This window comes from Ambystoma mexicanum, chromosome 4p (assembly GCF_040938575.1).
Source record: "Ambystoma mexicanum isolate Mex_15411 chromosome 4p, UKY_AmexF1_1, whole genome shotgun sequence".
NCBI classification, from domain to species: Eukaryota; Metazoa; Chordata; class Amphibia; order Caudata; family Ambystomatidae; genus Ambystoma; species Ambystoma mexicanum.
Window position 1 is genome coordinate 349,662,512 of NC_090927.1, and position 19,314 is coordinate 349,681,825.

Genomic DNA, 19,314 nt, shown 5'->3' on the forward strand with positions numbered 1-19,314 from the left:
GTCATAGAGTCTTTGTCGCCAGGAGAGACCACTGCTTTGTAGGGATTGATATCTTGCAAGTGGATCCAGACCATTTTACCGACTAACTTGCCAGCACGCTTTGCCACCAGTCGACCACGTGGTGGCCCGGACAAGTGGGGCGCATTCCAGCGCCTAATGAAATTACATAGGGAGACAATGTCTCTGCCGTTCACCATGTTTCTGAGTTCGCAGTCTTGTGGTGCTTTGTCGCAGTGAATATCTTTGCTGTCTACTGGGCCTCCCTGGATTCACTGTATCTGGCGAGAGATAAAAGAAATGCTAGCCACCAAAGAAGTAATGTATTCATACATTTCCTGTGCTAACACATCTGCGCTACTCTCACAGTCCTTCAGTGCTCTTGTGGGAGGAGCCAAGGGAAGACGCATGCACCGTCCTGTCACCACCTCATGGGGCCTTAAATGGTGGTTGGACCCTGGTTTATTGCGCAATGCAAACAGTGCAAGGGGTAAACAATGCAACCAATTTTACTTGGTGCTTTGCTGTGTCTTTGCTATGTACTCCTTTAGGAGTCCATTCAGGTGTTCACACACCCCATTTGCATGCTTGTGGTAAGCACAGGTGAACTTATGCTGAATACCTAACAGGGTTGTGATATGCTGGAACGTTTCATTGGTGAAGTGAGGGCCTTTGTCCGACCGTAGGACCTCAAACATGACCCATCTCGGGAAAACTTCAGTGACCAAAAACTTAGCCACTCTAAGGGCATCAGCATTTGAACAGGGACCTTCCTCCATCTACCTGGAGAATGGGCATACAATCACTATCAGGCAGCGGTATCCTTGACACACTTGGATCATATCTACATAATCCACGTGTAAATGCAGAAATTGGCTTACTGGTCTCGGTATGGTTCCTCTCACAACTCTCAGAGTATTACCTGCTGTAAACTGCTGGCAAGTCAAGCAATTACTACAGATTCAGCCAAGTGTTCCGTCAAACTAGGACAGAACCATATTTCTCCAATGCGTGCAGCAATGACCTCCTTCCCCGTGTGTGTTGGATAGTGCAACTGTGCTAATGCTGGCTTTAATAATGCTAGTTGCATGACCTGATTTCCTGTGTTGTTCTCTTGCCATGAGGTGTCTGTCAGAGACATTGAGCATCCCCTCCTCACCCATAGTTTCCTCTCCTCCTTTGGTGCAACTCTCTGTAAGTCCATAATCTGTGTCTCCAGTAATACGTTGTAACATTCCTTTAACATAGTTCTCGCTCCTCCTTGCACATTATGTCTTTCTCTCAGTTCCCATAATACGCTGAGCATTTTGCTTCAAAATCTGCTGCTTCGTTAGCTCTTGAGATAGGATCTTCCCCTTTGGTGTGGGCTTGGTACTTCACTATTGCTGTTTTGGCCACACAATTACCTCAATCAATCTGCCAAGTAAATGTACATGCTGTACTGGAGTCCCATCTGCCCTTCTGAATCCTTTCCTGAGCCAACGTACTAATCGTGAATGTACTGTGGACGTCACGAAGGCGGAGTCAGAGTACACTGTCACTTCCTTCTCCACACTGTGTTCCAGTGCTAGTATTAGGGCCACTAGTTGTGCCACCTGTGCTGAATAATGGGATGGTAGTCACACACTTGCGACCGTCTCACTTGTCCCTTCTTCCTTCAGTCTTATCACTGTAGCCGCAGTATGTCTGTCCCCATCAGTTTGATCAATAATTCAATAACCGTCAAGGTAGAGCACGTCTCCCCTTCAAGTGCATCCTCCTCTACCTTGCGTGTCTCACTGAACATCTCTATGTTCTTCGTGCAGTCGTGTGCATAGTCTCCTACCTGGAGGGTGTCTGCCAAACATGTTGCTGGGATTACAGTCTTGCATCTCACTACCTTCAGTCCTACATTTGATAGTATCACCTCATAACCTGATGCTCTCTGTCTGGTCAGTGTGCTCTTTGGCTTCTGCAGTAGTGCAAAGAGGGCGTGCTCCACATAAAGAGTTGTGGTTCACCCCATTGTTATTGCTGATGACTTCTCCACTGCAAAGGCGGCTGCTGCCAAAGCTTGTTCGCATGGATAGTGTCCTCTCATCACTGGGTCATGTTGCCCACTAGTAAGCTATTGGCTTGTGGCCCATGCTTGTCCTTTGTGTCAGTAATACCTTCATTACTACCCTGTCAGTGTGTGAGAACAAGAATAATTCCTTTTAGTAGTCTGGGATCACTAACACTGGCGCTGTTCTCATTGTTTCCTTCAGTTCATCGAATGGTTCAGTAATCACAGTGGTCCATGTCAGTGTCTTGTTTCTCCTTTGTGCTTCCTTCAGAGCGCCAAATAGTGGCCATGTGTATGTGCTGTAGTCAAAAAAACCCATGCTCTGCAGTAGTTGCATAACCCTAGGAACTGTTGCATTTCCATCATTGTCATGGGCTTATGTGTTTTGTGTATTGTCTCTGCTCTCTCTGGGGTGATCTGTCAGCCGTTTTGTGATATTGTCTGTCCAATGTCTAGCACTTCCTTCTGACAGTACTGTAACTTTGCCTTGCCCACCTTGTACCCTTTGTCTGCTGGCACAGTCAGCATCTGTACTGAGTCTTTCTTAACGCTGATCTTCTGTCTTGCTGCAATTCAAAATGTAATCTACATACTGCAAAACTGTCCTCTACGTCTATATGTTGCTTAAATCCATCTGTAATACTCTGTTAAAGATAGATGGTTATTCGCAGTACCGTTGTGGGAGCCGAGTATGTTTCCACTTCTGGTTTCTATACATAAAGATGGTCAAATCTTGTGAGTCTGGATGTAGTGGCACTGAGAAGAATGCATTCTTCAAGTCAATAACCGTGAAACAGGAGGCTTCCGCCGGAATGCTGCACACAATTGTCACTGTATTTTCAACTAAAGGATACTCTGCTTCTACAATATGGTTAGGAGGCCTTAAATCCTGTATAAAACTCCATGACCCTCCCTTTGCCTTGCGCACAGGATACACAACAGTGTTGCATGGAGATTCTGAGGGTACTAGAATGCCTCTCTCAATGAATGCTGTGATTGTCTCATAAATTCCCTCGTCTGCTTCTTTGGTTAGTGGATACTGCTTTACTCTTGGTAAAATTGCTCCTGGTTTCAACTTGAACTTAACTCCCACTATGCTATTGATGTTGCCACGGCATAGGGATTTGTGGTCCATAGGGTGCTGGGTACCTTGGCCATGTCTTCCTCTGAGAATGAGGGCAGCGCCTCGAACACTTCTCTGTGGTGTATCTGTAACCAATAGGTTACACTCATTTTGAACACCATCTCAGTTTCTGTCTCTGTTCCTTGAATAGGTCAGCATCTGTTATTGTGGACAATCTGCACCCTTCTTCTACTGCAATCACCGCTCTTCATGCCCGCCCTGTGTTGTCCATCCCATGTACTGCTAGCTAATCTTCCCTTGCAACCACTGCCTCTATTTCTATTGGCATTATGGTTCCTTCTGGCTCGTCCAGTGGTAACTCAGGCCTGAACAAATACTTGTTTGGTACTTGCCACACCTTCCCTGCAATCCCTGTAAGCCATGCAATTAAATGTCTTTTCCATAATGGAACATTTCTGTATCCACTGGCAACCCCCTCTGTACTGTGCATCCACAAGATGCTTAACAATCTGTCTTACATTGAGCATGTGTATGCCTGGTGTAGAACACACTATACCCTTGTCGGTGAATGTTCAGTCTGCTCATAATGTCTCATCCCAGTTTGTTTACACGTGTCTTTTGAGAGATAAGTAAAGGCAGTGATAGATTGTGATCTCCTATAGAAAGTGAGATATTATCTGTAAAAGGAACCACTTCCCGAGCACCAGAAAATCATTGAGTGTTCATGGTGTTGCCTGAGAACGTAAATACTAATTCCCTAATGCAGGACGTAGTCGCTCCTGTGTCAACAAGAAAGGAAAATTTTTTGTCACCTATCACCACCCCTATGTGAGGTTCCTCCACAGGGTTGGGTGTGATCGACAGGATGGGACACATCAAGTTCACCTGTGGGCTGTTCTATTGAGGGTAAGGGGACACCCCATTTTGAGTAAAGGGGTGGGTCTCTACCATGGTAACTCCTCCCAGTTGTCTGACGGGAACCATTGTTTCTGTGTCCACGTGTGCAGCTACGTCAGTGTTCTGTATCTGTGCTAATTGCTGTGTGTTCCCTCAAATCTGTGATGCATGCAAATGCTGTGGTACTGGTGCTTGCATCTGTGGTGCCTGCATTTGTGTTTGTGGTGATTGGGTCTGTGCTTGTGGCGTCTGTTGATAGGTGCCCTGTATCTCTCCTTGCTGTTGTTGGTCTTGTGCATAATAGTCGTCCTGGTCTGCTGGATACTGCTGCTGGCCCTACCCTCGCCAATTCTGTTGCATCACTCTGGACCTACACACTCTTGAAATGTGCCCTATTTGGCCAAAGTTCCAACACTGTGGTGGTTCCCTCACTTGCCCTTGGAAACCCCCCGAAAAGTTCCTTGGTTCTGCTGCACCTGTTGCCCATATCTTCGAAACCCTCATGGAAACCCCCTTTGGTTGTGATGCATCTGTGGTCCAAAGCCACTCCCTCTCTGTTGGCCCCCCTTCCCTCGGAACCCTTGCTGTGGTTGTCATCACCCCATCAACCCTCCCCGCATGGGCGGTGCAAACTGCTGTGGTTGTGGCTGCTGTGTCTGTGGAGTGGGGCTGGTTATAACCGGCCCTTCCATGGCATATTTCTATAGTTTTCTCTGTACTTGTTTCGCCTCATCTAACTTCCTATCCTACTCCTTTTTCTTTATCTTCTCCTGCCAGAGACTGCAATGGTGAACTATCGTGAGGCCACCCCTTCACTTCATTCCTACCAACTTCCTTAGGCTTTTCTGGACGGCTCTGGTAGAATATGGCTACTGTTTTGTCCCACGGTTCTCGAGTTTCAAGGCGTCAGAGCTCTTGAATCTCCTGAATGTATTGCACAGGGTCTTCGTCTTCCCTCATCTTCTGTGACATAATCGCCCGATGTCTAATGTGTCTGAGTATTGTGTCCTCAATGCTTGCCATACTGCTGCCCTGCAGTTTGCAAATGGTGACCCGTTGTGTACTGTGTTCTGGGTCGTCACCCCCGGGAAACACACCCTTTTCCATACATCATCAGCTGCATCTCAGCTGCATCTCCTAAGATTGATATTAAAAGCCCTTTCATGTCTCTCCATCTCATAAATCCACTTCCCCGCCCCTGCCCTCAACAATGGCAACCTACTCCTCACAATCTCCTTGTCTGTGTGCTTCCATGGTACATACTGATTTCACACCCCTTGTCTCTCTCTAGTAAGGGCATCTGTGTGAATGCTGTTTCCTCCTTGTGTGCTCTCCTAGTAAGACTAACTTGTCGATCCCCTCTCTTGCTCTCAATGCCTGCACATACATCTATTGGCTCTAGTATGGGCACTCTCTTGCTGTCATCATACCTCCTTGTTAACCATCCCCTCAAACAAGCCATATCTCACCCCCACCCCCTTTGTCCTGGGAGGTCTCTGAGTCTGTCAATGTACGTAGTGGTGTCCTGCATGGTGCAAAAGTCATTCACCCATGGTGCCTGCTCCTTTGACCAGCTCCCTCCTTCTCCCTGTGTGTGTGTGTCCTAAACTCCCATGACACCCTTTTATCTGTCCCTGCCGACTGTGAATTAAACTGCTCCTCCCTCTTGTCTCCACTGTCTCTGCCCTCGTTGTTAGACCCTGTGTCCATGTTGCTACAAAAATCATCTGCAAAACTCAGTCTCCTCGATGTCAAGTCTGTGTTGGGTTTCATACTGAGATTAATGTCTCTCAAATCGTACCTGCTACCTTCTGCCCAGGCCCTTGGCCTGCTTCTCCTTCGGTTGTGCTCTTGCCCCGAGAGCTGGTGCTATCTGGCTCTGTCCATCTATCCTCCTCGAGTCTATTGTTTCCTATGTCTAGTGCTACTTGGATCTTCACCACCCTTATTGCTCACTCATTCTCCTCTCTGCACGCTCGTTCCCTTGACAGTCTGTGCAACTCTAACTTCCTCTGCTCTCTCTCAGCTAACTTGCATTTCTGCTGCTCTGCTATCCCTCTTCCTCTTTGACCTTCTCCAGTTCCATCTCCCTCTCTCCCTCATCTCCCTTTCGCTCCCTTTGTTCCTTAAGATCTCTCTCGATCCTTTCTACCCGTTCCCTCTCCAGGCGTTCTTGCTCCTCCTCCCTCCTTCATTCCCTATCCACCCTTTCCAGTTTCTCTTCTCTCCAACATTCTCTGTCCTCTCGTTCTAGTCTCTCCTCCCGGCCCTTATCCCTCCTGTCCTCCTTATCCATTATCTCTGCCCAGTCTGTTGTTTCGCTACTTCTTTTCAAGCCTTCCACTGCCTTAGTCGCCCCTTCTGCCTCTCCATCTGTCTTCCCCTGCAGCTTCAAGAGTACCTGTGCTGCTATCCATTCATTAGTTGTGATGCCCTCGAACCCTTCCTTCGTGCCCCGCTGTGCCTCGCTGCTTGGCCCCTGATCACTAGCTATCTGCCCTGTGCCTTTCGGCCTCTCTTCTCAGTATATGGTGGTGGCTTGTATGTCAGATTTGAGCACCCCTCTGCTTACCTTAACTCTAACATTGGTTACATCCCTTGCTCATTATCTGTGTCATTGGATGCTCCAGCTCCTTCAACTCCTGTTGGCTCAGCATTTACTGACACCTCGCTGCATCCCCTTCACCCCCCTGAAACATGCACCACAGTTCAAATATGCCCATGGATTTTGTTAGTTTATTCCCCTTATAGGCACCCTGTATGTGTGTCAGTAGTGATTGATGCACGTCTTTGGAGAAACTTCCACAAGGTGGCCACGGTATCAGTTAGGCTTGGTCTCACATAGCCACGCTCTGACTTCTCCCATATCAGAGACTACAAAATTGTTTTAGAAAATAATGTGTTTTGTTATAGACATTCAAAGATGACGGTCAATTTTGAAGCAGATTTGCTCACCATCTGGCAATATTGGTTGAGAGGACATTGGGACGCATTACGAGTTTGGCGGTAAGAAAATATCTGGGAGGAGGTGGCCTAGAAGGTCTCTGCAGTGGGGACAACCGAACACAGTGTCAAAGACTGCTGCAAAAGGTGGAAAGATCTGTGGCTGCGTGTATGCAACATCTTGTCTGCCAACCACAGCCAGGCCCAGGCAACAGGTGGTGGTCCCTCATCACCCATCAAGGTGGCACAGTGGGAGGAAATCTGTAACTCTGTGATCGACATGGAGTCCAATTGAGGGAATCGGGCAATTGAGGATTTGGGTATCAACGGCTGATGATGGTGCATGACTCTTAGCGTAATACAAAAGTCACCACACACACCTAATACCCCAAGTACAAAGTTAGAGTCCAAATGGCAAGTAGATGAGAGCAAATACATGGCCCATCACCTCCCAGCTAAAGTCAGCCCTAACACAAATGCTACATCCCTGCCATGCAAACACACAACAAACCCCACTAACACAAACCGCATGAGACCACAATTGCACAACACAAGCAACATATACATGCACACACACACACACCCACACACACACATATACATCACAGTTGAGATGCCGGCCTCACCACTGTGCCATCTCAATGCATGGTGCACACAACTCCACTAACTATTGCAAACTTGAGACACAACCAAACAGCACATGGCACACAGCCCCTGAGCCATGGCTACAGCACACAAGCCACGTCACGCCTGTAGGCCACCCAACAGACGCCATAGACATCATGGCTGCACCACAAGGATGCCAGAAAATGCACACCCCATAACCCCTGCAAGCACCATGCCTGCGACTCAAACATGCATACGACAATGCACATGACCCAAAATGTACCTACATCGATATATGTAGGATGTACGTTCACCCATGACTGATGCCCTGCCTCTCTGTCCCCCACAGGCTCGGGATCAGACAGCGATGCGGAACACACCGCAAATACCAGTAAAACTTTTGCACACAATAGCAGAGGGAACAACAATGCCACCAGTCTGTCTACATCAAGGGCTGGCCCAAGGATAACCACTGCTCCCAAGCCACAGCCCACCAGCCAACAAGGCGAACAGGCCGGAGAACAAGAGGACCAGCTAGCTATCAAGGTACGCATGCCAAATGATACACTGGCCCCACAGGTCACACCCAATAAAACTCCCGCTTCCCAGCAGACACCTCATGTGCAGGAGGATGCATCACCAGCAGCCAGTGATGTTGAGGGGCCACAGTCAATGTCCACAAGTGACATAGGTGAGGCAGCACAATCCGCACAGCATAGCGCACAGGAGGACTAGGAGCAGGACGATGCGGACACAGCAGGCCATTGTATGTCCGAGGACATGCAACACACACCGCCCATGAGGGACACCCCACAGTGCTCTATAGGACATGGATCTGGTGGCCGCAGTACTGGGGAGGAGATGACCGAAAAGGAATTCAGCCCTGGAAGAGGTAACTCACCACCTCCCGTGCAACCACCATCTGCAACATCCATACAGGATCTTGAGGGGTGGCTACATGGAGGGGTGCCAGCAGGCCATGCACAACATGGTCAAACAATACCTTGCCGAAGAGGAAGCCACACGCCGGGCCAATCAGGAAAACACCCAGGCAGTTACCCGTGGTGTATATTATGTGGCCTGCATCATGCTGCCTGTGTGAGGTCATGGCAGCCATGATGCAGGCTGTCAACCAGTTGGCTGCCACCATGGTCCAATCTCATCCTGCCCCAGCCGACCCACAACCCCCGCCATTGTCAAGCTCAACCCCGGCGAGCTCGACACAGACAAGCCCTGTGCGCAGGTCCACGCGCAGTATGCGCCGGCCAGTGGAACAACACCCTTCAATCTTAAAAGGGATGTCAGTAGCCTGTGACACCTGGACATGTCAGGGGGGAGTCCAGTAGAACTCAAAATCGGGTGCAGGGGAGACATGGGTGTGTGGGGGTGTTGGGACATGGGGGTTGGAGGTGGGGGCGTGGGTGTGTGGGGGTGTTGGGCTATGGGGGTGGGGGTGTGGGGCATGGGTGTGTAGGGGTGTTGGGCCATGGGGGGTGGGCGGGCATGGGTGTGTGGGGGTGTTGGGCCATGGTGGGTGGAGGGGTAGTTTGTAATATGTCAAGGGCATGTTGATTCATGTACAAAGTTGTCATTGCATTAATACACCTGTGTGCTTATGAAAAACACATGACTGGACATTGCTTCTTGACTGTGTATCAATTTATTTTTCATCAGTACCCACTGCCCAGTGTCCCCCATTCCCAGTGCACAGTGCCTCCCGTTCCAAGCGCCTTGTGTAACCCAGTCCATCAAAAATATTGTGCAATCAAAGATTGACGCACAGCACATCCTTCACGCACATTGTGACGTGGCCGATGTGCTGCATTTTCTCCATCATCCTCCTCATCATCATCCGGTGGAATTTGGTCCATGTCAGGGGGCAGGGGTACATTGCCCCTGATGCAGATGTTGTGCAGCATTGCCCATTCCAATAGAATCTTGCCCACCTTCTCACGGTCGTAGATGAGTGCCTCACCCGACCTACTGAGGCAGCGAAACCGTGCCTTCAACAGGCCAAAAGTCTGCCAATCATCACACAAGTGCGTGCATTTGCACAATTGTAGTCCTCTTTGTGCCTGGGGATACCCAGCATCACCTGCATGGGAGCAAAAGCTATTTTTATTGGGAGTATTTTTGGCATTACTTGTGTGCACGTGCTGTACATTGCTCATGGTCAAATGCAAGAGATTTTCACTGACAGCTATTGCCATTTCATCAGAGTAAGAATCAGGTTGGTGTACTTGGTGTCGATCCATGGTGGGGGAGCATGGGTAACGTTCACAACTTAGGGGCCTTGACATCAGATACAGCACTCACACAGATGAGGTCAGAAGGTCCATGATGTTGCCACATGTGATGGGTGTGTGGCAGAGGAAGAATCAGAATGCGTGTATAGCACTGTATGATGCATTTCCCTGATGTCTGACATGATACATGTAGGTTTACCCATCATGCTTTCGACTACTTGATGACGCCATGCTCATGTCCCTCAACAACTTCACCCATGTGACCATGGCACATTAGAATTGGTGGTATGTTCCACTAGTGTAGGGATACGTTCCTTTGATGTTGACTACTTGATGAAATCTATTTTCTACATCCATGTGACTTTGGATTTTTAAGTGTCTCTTCAGCTGCACGGAATGGCATGGTGGTCTGTGGTGTTCCTGTCGGGCAGTGGCAGTGACAGGGGATTCCCTGAGAGGCTTTTATTTTTTGCACAGTCATGGCTGCATGGCCTGTGATGTGCTTTGCTGCGCTCATGTGAATTCTGCTTTGTGACGGCAGGATGGTGCACTGTGTACCTTTGGCTCCGGTCTGATGATGTATCATATGCATTTGCAGAGGTGGGTGCTGTGTTTGTTGCTACCATTTACACATTGCTGTACAGCCATGGCACGTCTGCATCCATTGTCAGTCTCATGCTTTCTGTTGAAATCATTTGGGCCACAGTGCCTGTGGTTCCCCCCTATGAAACCCCCCATGGCCCAGACAACAGACACGTTGTATATGAATGTGTCCCCCCAAAAACACCCCCCATGGCCCAGACAGCAGACAGGTTGCATTTGCCTGTGCCCCCCCAACGACACCCGCCATAGCCCAGACAGCAGACAGGTTGCATATGCCTGTGGTGCCCCCCCCCAATGACACCCCACATGGCCCAGACAGTAGACAGGTTGCATATGCCTGTGGTCCCCCCCAGCAACACCCCCATTGCCATGTGGTCAGACTTACCTAGCAGCCAGGCACGTTGTGCAGCATGTTGTTCCGCGTAGCTGGGAAGCGTGGAGTGCGGCAGCACCATTGCATCATGTGTGGATCCAGGGTAGCTAGCACAGCAATGAGTAATTATCTTGCATGCATCACACACCATCTGGACATTGAGGGAGTGGTATTGCTTCTGGTTGCGGTACACCACCTCCACGGCATGCCTGACTATCAGCTCCCCATGGGTGCAGTTGAGGACAAAATGACATTTGGCATGTCTGCCAATGCACAGAATGCAATTTTGGAAGGATTCACCTGCTCCGCAATCCGTGGTAGGGATATGGGGGCCCTTGTGTGCTTTAGGAGTGCATCCAGCACCTGGTTCAGCACACGGGAAAAACATGGTTGTGAGATGCCATTCAGCTGCCCCACTGTGTGCTGGTAGGTGCCTGTGGTCAGGAAGTGGAGCACAGATGCTACCTTCAGCAGCAGGGGGATGGCGGGCGGATGTTGATCAGGCTGACCAGGTCATCTTGAATGAGGTTCAGTATAGTGGTGATGGTGTCCCTGTCCAGGCGGTACAGGGTGTGGATCGGTGCAGGGGTTAGGTCAAATGGATTGGCCCATATGCAAGGGATTGGTGGCTTCCTGTGTGGTACCACCGCCTCCACTGGTGGTATGTGGTGGCCCGGTCTCACCCTCTTTCTCCTCCTGTGCCTCCTCTGCATTCCCTGGTTTACTGCCTGCTCAAGGAGTAGCAGTGCAGGCATGTCCTCCAGCTCCTGCATAGTAACTGCTAGTGCTATCATTTTGGACTTGGAAGGGGTGTGGTGTTTGGGTGTGCTCCTTTTGTGCTGTGCCAGACTCCATTGCCTCCACCTGTGCTGATTGTGTGCACCTGTGGCAGGTCTGGACACAGCAGATTGCTATTGATGGCTGCCCCGCAATGCTGGTGTTAGTGTCATCATGGTGACCCTTCTTACCGGCATCTGGATGTCGGTAAGTGCATGTTCGTGCAACTCATAATGTGCCCTACAGTGCGGCATGCCGGTGTTACTGGCCCGCCCGATGTATGTCAGCGCACATTACGGTAAGGTGGTGCCCGGTCACAGCAGGTCCCTGTCAATGCCGGTTACACCGGCATTGTAGATCATAATACACCGGTCCCGTAAATGATGCCGGTATTACCGTACCAGCATCATTTCTGCCGGACCGCCAAACTCGTAATGAGGCCCATTGTCCCTCATAATGGATTCCATGCTCTGACATCATCACTGTTTTCCGTGGAGTGATGATCTGATACACATATAGGCATCCAAAATGGTGGATGCTGATCAAGTGAATCCAGGGTGTGAATTGAACTATTTCGCACACTCTCTTGGTAAGTGTCTTCCCCCATTTTCTGTAAAACAGCCCTCTGTAAGCACTATAAGAGGTATTGCAACAACCCAGAAGCAGCCTTTTTTTCAGCTTGACCATAATTGTTTTCCCTCTTTCATAATAATTAGAACTGACGGGCACTTTGCACGATTGCTGACCCAGACTCCAAATGAAAAATAGTTGTTGAAAAACAAGTTCTGAAACAACAAGCATTTCAGAAGTGGACACAAAAGTCCTCACAGGTGACTGGTGAATATTTTATGCCTGAAGTTTGGAGTATATCCGATCCCAATGATGCACATTTATAAAGAGTTCCACAATAAGTGATTTTATTTTTATGTTCCACCAGCAAAGAAATTGAATAAATCCACGCAGATGTGGAAGACACTGTAGTGGTTCCTCGACCCAAAAACCATATACAGCAACCTGATGCATGGTCCTGATGAATGCAAGATAAGCCATTCTAGTGCAGATACCGGTCGACCGGATCATGATGGGATATCCTCCTAAGCAGGGGTGATACCTAGTTGTGACTTGATTACCTTTGGTACTTTTTTTATTAAGTTATTACATTCCAATACTGGATGCATATTCAGATATGGGTAAAATAAATGTTCTGAAATCCCAGTCTGAATGTATCCACATATGGATGAATTTTAATGGCATCACAGTTATGGGTCATATTGGGGTAGTTTTGCATTGACAACACTGATCACCACAATTAATTTAAGTAGTGGTTGGATCTGGTTGCTTCTCTAATATTGCGTCATCTCTAGATAGAACTGTGAAGATAATCTTGCACCACATCTAGATAGAATTGTGGAGATTAGCCTGCATCACATCTAGATAGAACTGTGAAGATAACCTTGCATTACATCTAGATAAAATTGTAGAGATTAGCATGAGTCACATCTAGATAGGATTTGAGATAATATTGCGTCACATCTAGATAGAACTGTGAAGATTAGCATGTGCCACAGCTAGATAGCATTGTGGAGATTATCATGCGTCACATCTAGATGGCATTGTGGAGATTATCATGCGTCACATCCAAATAGCATTTTGGAGATTAGCATGCGTCACAACTAGATAGAATTTTGGAGATTAGCATGAGTCACATCTATATAAAACTGTGAAGATAATCTTGCGTCATATCTATATAGAATTGTGAAGATAATCTTGCGTCACATCTAGATAGAACTGTGAAGATTAGCATGTGCCACAGCTAGATAGCATTGTGGAGATTATCATGCGTCACATCTAGATGGCATTGTGGAGATTATCATGCGTCACATCTAAATAGCATTTTGGAGATTAGCATGCGTCACAACTAGATAGAATTTTGGAGATTAGCATGAGTCACATCTATATAAAACTGTGAAGATAATCTTGCGTCATATCTATATAGAATTGTGAAGATAATCTTGCGTCACATCTAGATAGAACTGTGAAGATTAGCATGTGTCACATCTAGATGGCATTGTGGAGATTATCATGCGTCACATCTAGATAGTATTTAGGAGATTAGCATGTGTCACATCTAGATAAAATTTTCGAGATTAGCATGCGTCACATCTAGATAGAACTGTGAAGATAATCTTGTGTCACATCTATATAGAACTGTGAAGATTAGCATGCATCACATCTAGATAGCATTGTGGAGATTAGCATGCATCACATCTAGATAGAATTTTGGAGATTAGCATGTGTCACATCTAGATAGAATGTTGGAGAATAGCATGTGTCACGTCTAGATAGAACTGTGAAGATTAGTATGCATCACATCTGGAAAAAAATGTGGAGATTAGCATGCATCACATCTAGATAGCATTTTGGAGATTAGCATGCACCACATCTAGATATAATGGGGAAGTTTATCATGCGCCACATCTTGATAGTGATGCAATGAACCAACCCCACTAGAAATCTCACCCCTCTGCATACACCTCTCATACTCAAACCAAACACAACCATTCCTCCAAGCACAACAAACTGCATGCACTTCACTACATTGCAACAACAAAACAAACCACGGCACATGACGGCAACCAACCGAAATGCACACTTAAGCTCAGCGAATGTTTTAACCTAACTGATGCTGCCAACAGCACATCACAGCTCTCTTGCTCTTCTCCTGCTCTTTCCTACTAACCCACCCCACCCTCTTTCCCTTTCAGATCCACCACAGAGCAAGGGGACCACTCTGGTGGTGATAGTGCACAGTATAAATATCCTTTAACATTAAAATTAACATCTTCTGCTATCACTTTTAGATAGGTGGCGCACCACCACATCCTAGGGAAAGTTTCCCCAACTATCAGGGTTAGTTTACTTCTTCGTACGGGACGAGTCTGAGTAACAGGTTGTACTTCTCTTAAAAAAAAAACAGAAGTGTTTCCTGTCCGTGAGTCCACATCATTATGTGGGCGTGGCCTAGTTGAGGCCCACGCGCACGGAAGAAGGAAGGACATGGCGTTGGGGTTAGGGAGGGCCAGGCACGGGTTTCCGGCAGTTGCCGGGTATAAAATAAAGAATGGTTGGATGTTACCTCGGCTCAGTGTCATAATTAGAGAGCCGCCCGCCCGCACCATACGAGGTTTCAACAAAGGCGACGAGGGATGCCCAACCCACTCGTGCCTAGGAGAGAGGCGCACGCAGCAGCCACGGCCATTCTGACGCCCCCACCAGCACAGCAGCAGAAAAGCCAGCACCTGCAGTGGGGGCCCCTGCAACGGGGAGGAACTCCCGCAAACTTAAAGTGGAGGGGAAACATGTCACATTGCCACACTCAGCTGCTAATGCACGCCCGCTACTCCCTGCAAGGGAGATAAGACCACGGCAGCCTCATAATAAGGCAAACAAGAAAACGTTGGAGGGTAAGTGCCCTAGGAAGGACTTCACAAGCGCCAGGGTTAGAGAGAACGCCTGAAGAGAGACAAATAGAGAAAACACAAAGACTAAGTTCCACAGGAGATCACCAAGCACAGTAACAAACTCGGCAAGAATAGAATACACTACAAAGCACAAACGCAACTATATCAGACACAGCACAAGCAACTGTGTCCTCATCAGGAAGTGCAGACAACGCACAAGGAGACGGTCAACCGGCACAGGCAGCAGGTGACGCAGCACAAGTCATGCACATGCCAAGCCCATTTGAAATAAGAGACACATCAAATCCAGGACCCCGCTGGACCACATGGCTGCGAGACTTTAAGTTCTTTTCCGGGGCCATAGGACTGAAAGACGATGGCTCAAAAACACGTTGTTCATGGCAGTGGGGCCAGCGGTAAGATACATTGCGGGCGAATTGCTCAATGTTGAAACGGTAACATGTGGAGAACTCCATGACAGACTCTCACAATACTTTGCACCGCACACCAATATCGAATATGAACGCCACATATTCCATACCACAAGGCAAGAGAAAGGCGAATCTATGGACAATTTTGTCATGCGACCCCACATTAAATAGAAACACTGTGAATTTCACAGGTACTCAAATGAGGAGGCTCTGAGATCACAGGTCATTGCAGGATGTCTGTCACAACCTTTCCGCAAACAACTCCTACAAAAACGAAGATCCCTGGATGACATTCTGGCGCTCGCTCACATGGAAGAGGCTGTAGAGTCACAACTATATAACCTGGGCAAGTTACCATTGAACAACCCGCAAGCAATCCCCACATCATCAACAAATTATATGCAGCCCCTAGCCAAGGAGGCAAGCGCCTGGAAGCCACCTGTTACAGATGCGGTTATGAATATCCACACATGGGTAAATGTCCCACCATGGGACAACAGTGCGCCTCATGCGGGGTATGGACCATTATAGAGCAATGTGCAAAAACGCACCGGGCCCCGCCACGCACAGACAGAGCATCCTGGACAGACGAAGATCAGCACGACGCAGCCCGCCTAACACAAGGAGGGAGCATGAACAGGCTACTCCCCGAAGAGAGGACAGAGACCGCACGGGTCCACCTCTCCGCGAGGACAGGCGATCACATGAAGGGTCCAGACGCTCTCAAAGGAGATGTTGCGTTCGGTACATCGAGATGCGCTCCCCCACCAGCAGCGACACACCGTCGTCGGAAGATGAGCAGAGGAAGAAGGGGTATGTATGGGCACTCAACAACAGCACGGCCACCCAACACAGCCCAATCCTCACGTTGCATGTCAACAACACCCCGCTAAAATTCCTGATTGACACGGGAGCAACGGTCAATATCATAAGCGAACAAGCTTATGAATCGCTCACCCCACCACTGAAAGTCAAGCAGACCACTGTAGACATCTACCCATATGGAGCGACAACGCCATTACCATGCAAGGGCATGATCACGGCTTGGTGCACACACAAGGACCATACGGCAAAAATTCCCCTGCACATCCTAAAAACGGAAGCCAACAGCGGGTGCATCCTGAGTTTCTGTACCGCAGTAGAGATGGGACTAGTGCATATGCTATATCAATTGATGGCCCACAAATACTTTGCCAAGCCGGAAGCCATTGAGCAAACATTCCCCAAGCTATTCAGAGGTCTTGGAAAACTGAAAAACAGAAAGGTGCACTTGCACATCAACCCGCAAATTGTACCGGTGGCGCAACACTACCGCGGCATACCAATCAACATTCAGCGACAAGTGGAGGCGGAACTGGACAAACTCATCAAAATGAACATCATCGAGCCCGTCTCGGGCCCCACACCCTGGGTATCACCCATCGTCCCCGTCCCAAAGAAAACCCCTGATGTATCCATACGTCTGTGTGTTGACATGCGCAGAGCCAACGTAGCCATTGAAAGAGAAAGATACCAGTCACCCCGAATAACGGACATGATCCACCTCCTACATGGGGCGAAAATCTTCTCGAAACTGGATTTAACAAAAGGATACCAGCAGATAGAAATAGCCCCAGAATCCAGGTACATCACCACATTCGTGACCCACCTCGGCCTATTCCAGTATAAACGACTCAGCTTTGGCATCTCGTCTGCAGCCGAGATATTTCAGGAGGAAACACACAAGGTGATCAGACACGTCCACAATTGTCTGAACTATTCTGATGATGTACTCGTATATGGCAAAACACAAGAGGAACATGACAGAGCACTACACAGGGTGTGTCAGGCCCTAGAAGAAGCAGGACTCACATTGAACAAAAGAAAGTGTGAATTCTCCAAAGGAGTGCTGAGATTCTTTGGGCACATCTTCTCGGAAAAAGGGATCCACACATGGGTACCATACTCACCCAGAAAGACCTCATGGACCCGCCCAACATCTACATCATGGCCTACGTCAGCCGGAGCCTCACCGCCACAGAACAGGCATACTCCCAAGCAGAAAAGGAGAGCTTGGCAGTAGTGTGGGCATGCAAGTATTTCCACCTGTTCTTATTCGGCAAGAAATTCACAATAGTAACAGACCATCAGGCGCTACTGACTATCTACAGCGACCCGAGATCACGAATGCCCCCAGGATAGCCAGGTGGGGCCTACGCGTACAGGACTATAAATTCACAGTGGTACACCGCCCAGGAAAGGACGAAAACCCTGCGGATTACCTATCCTGACACCCCACGGGCCAGCACAACCCTCCATAGCTGACGCATACATAAACTATATAATACATCACTTGCAGCCCCTGCCGGGAGGGTGGCCAAAGCTGAACATGCACTCGGAGCAAGATCCAGCCCTCCGAATTGTGAAACACTTCCTACTATCAAACAAGAAAACACTCATGAGACAACAAGCCAGGCCTGAAACTGAAACAGTGCGCGAGGATGTCAAATGGCTCGATCAGGTGCGAGAATCACATAGTGCTCAAAGGATGTAAAGTGGTGATTCCAAGGGAACTCCGTGAACAGAAAGTGCATCTGGCGCACGAAGGTCACAGAGGAGTGGTAGCCACCAAGCGCCTCCTCCGACAAAACTTCTGGTTCCCACAGCTCGACAAGCTGGTAGACAACATCGTGGGGGGATGCCACATCTGCGCACAAGTAGCGCCACCCCCACACCCTAACCCACTACAAATGTCACCACTGCCTAAGCAGGTATGGGAGGAACTCGCAGTGGACCTCTTTGGACCCCTCAGAGATGGCACCTATGTGCTAGTTCTCATGGATGAACACTCACGTTTCCCGGACGCGCAGATAGTGGAGAGCAGCGCAAATGCCAGTGTCATACCGGCCCTGGACCAAATGCTGTCGGCATATGGGATACCAAAAATCATAAAATCGGACAATCGCCCCACATTCGCAAGTCACGAATTTCACAACTTTGCCAAATACATGGGATTCCAACACCGCAAGATCACCCCGCGATGGCCGCAGGCAAACAGCATGGTCGAAAGGTTCATGGCCAGCATCAAAAGAACCCTCCAGATAGCAAGCATGCAGAAGAAATCCTTCAAGCAGGCCATCAACCAATTGCTGAGAGAATACCGACACACACCCCACAGCACAACAGGGATATGCTGTTTCGAAGACCAGTTAAGACGAGACTACCTGAAGATCCCAGGACACCCGAAATGACAATCCTGGAACAAGAAGTCAAAAGTAATGACGAAACGGCCAAGGCAAAGATGAAAGAGGCCACAGACCGCAAGAGACGAGCTTGAGAAGCACCCGTACAGTAGGGAGATGAAGTGTGGCTTCTGCAAACCGAAGATGAGAAAAGAAGACGCCACTTTTGCGCCTACCCCACTCATTGTGACTCACAAGAAAGGCACGATGATTACCGCACAAGGAAATGACTGCTTGTCAGTAACCAGAAACGTATCATACTTCAAACGTGTGCCCCCAACCCTAGAGGGACAATGGAAAGGAACAGCGAAAGTGAAGAAGAAAGAATGCGGGATGAACAATACCAAGGAGATGGAGAGGAGTCAGAAGGAGAGCGGAACACTGAACACCCTGCAAAGGAGTGGACAGCCCCCAGAAGTTCAAGGCGTCCGCAGAGGAGGCGCATGAAGCCACTCTGTCTCTTAGAAGAAATGGGGTAAAGATGTTGATGCTAAAAAGGGGGGAGATGTCTGCGAGTCCACATCGTTATGTGGGCGCGGCCTAGTTGAGGCCCACGCGCACAGTAGAAGGAAGGACATGAGGTTGGGTTTAGGGAAGGGCGGGCACGGGTTTCCGGCAGTTGCCGGGTGTA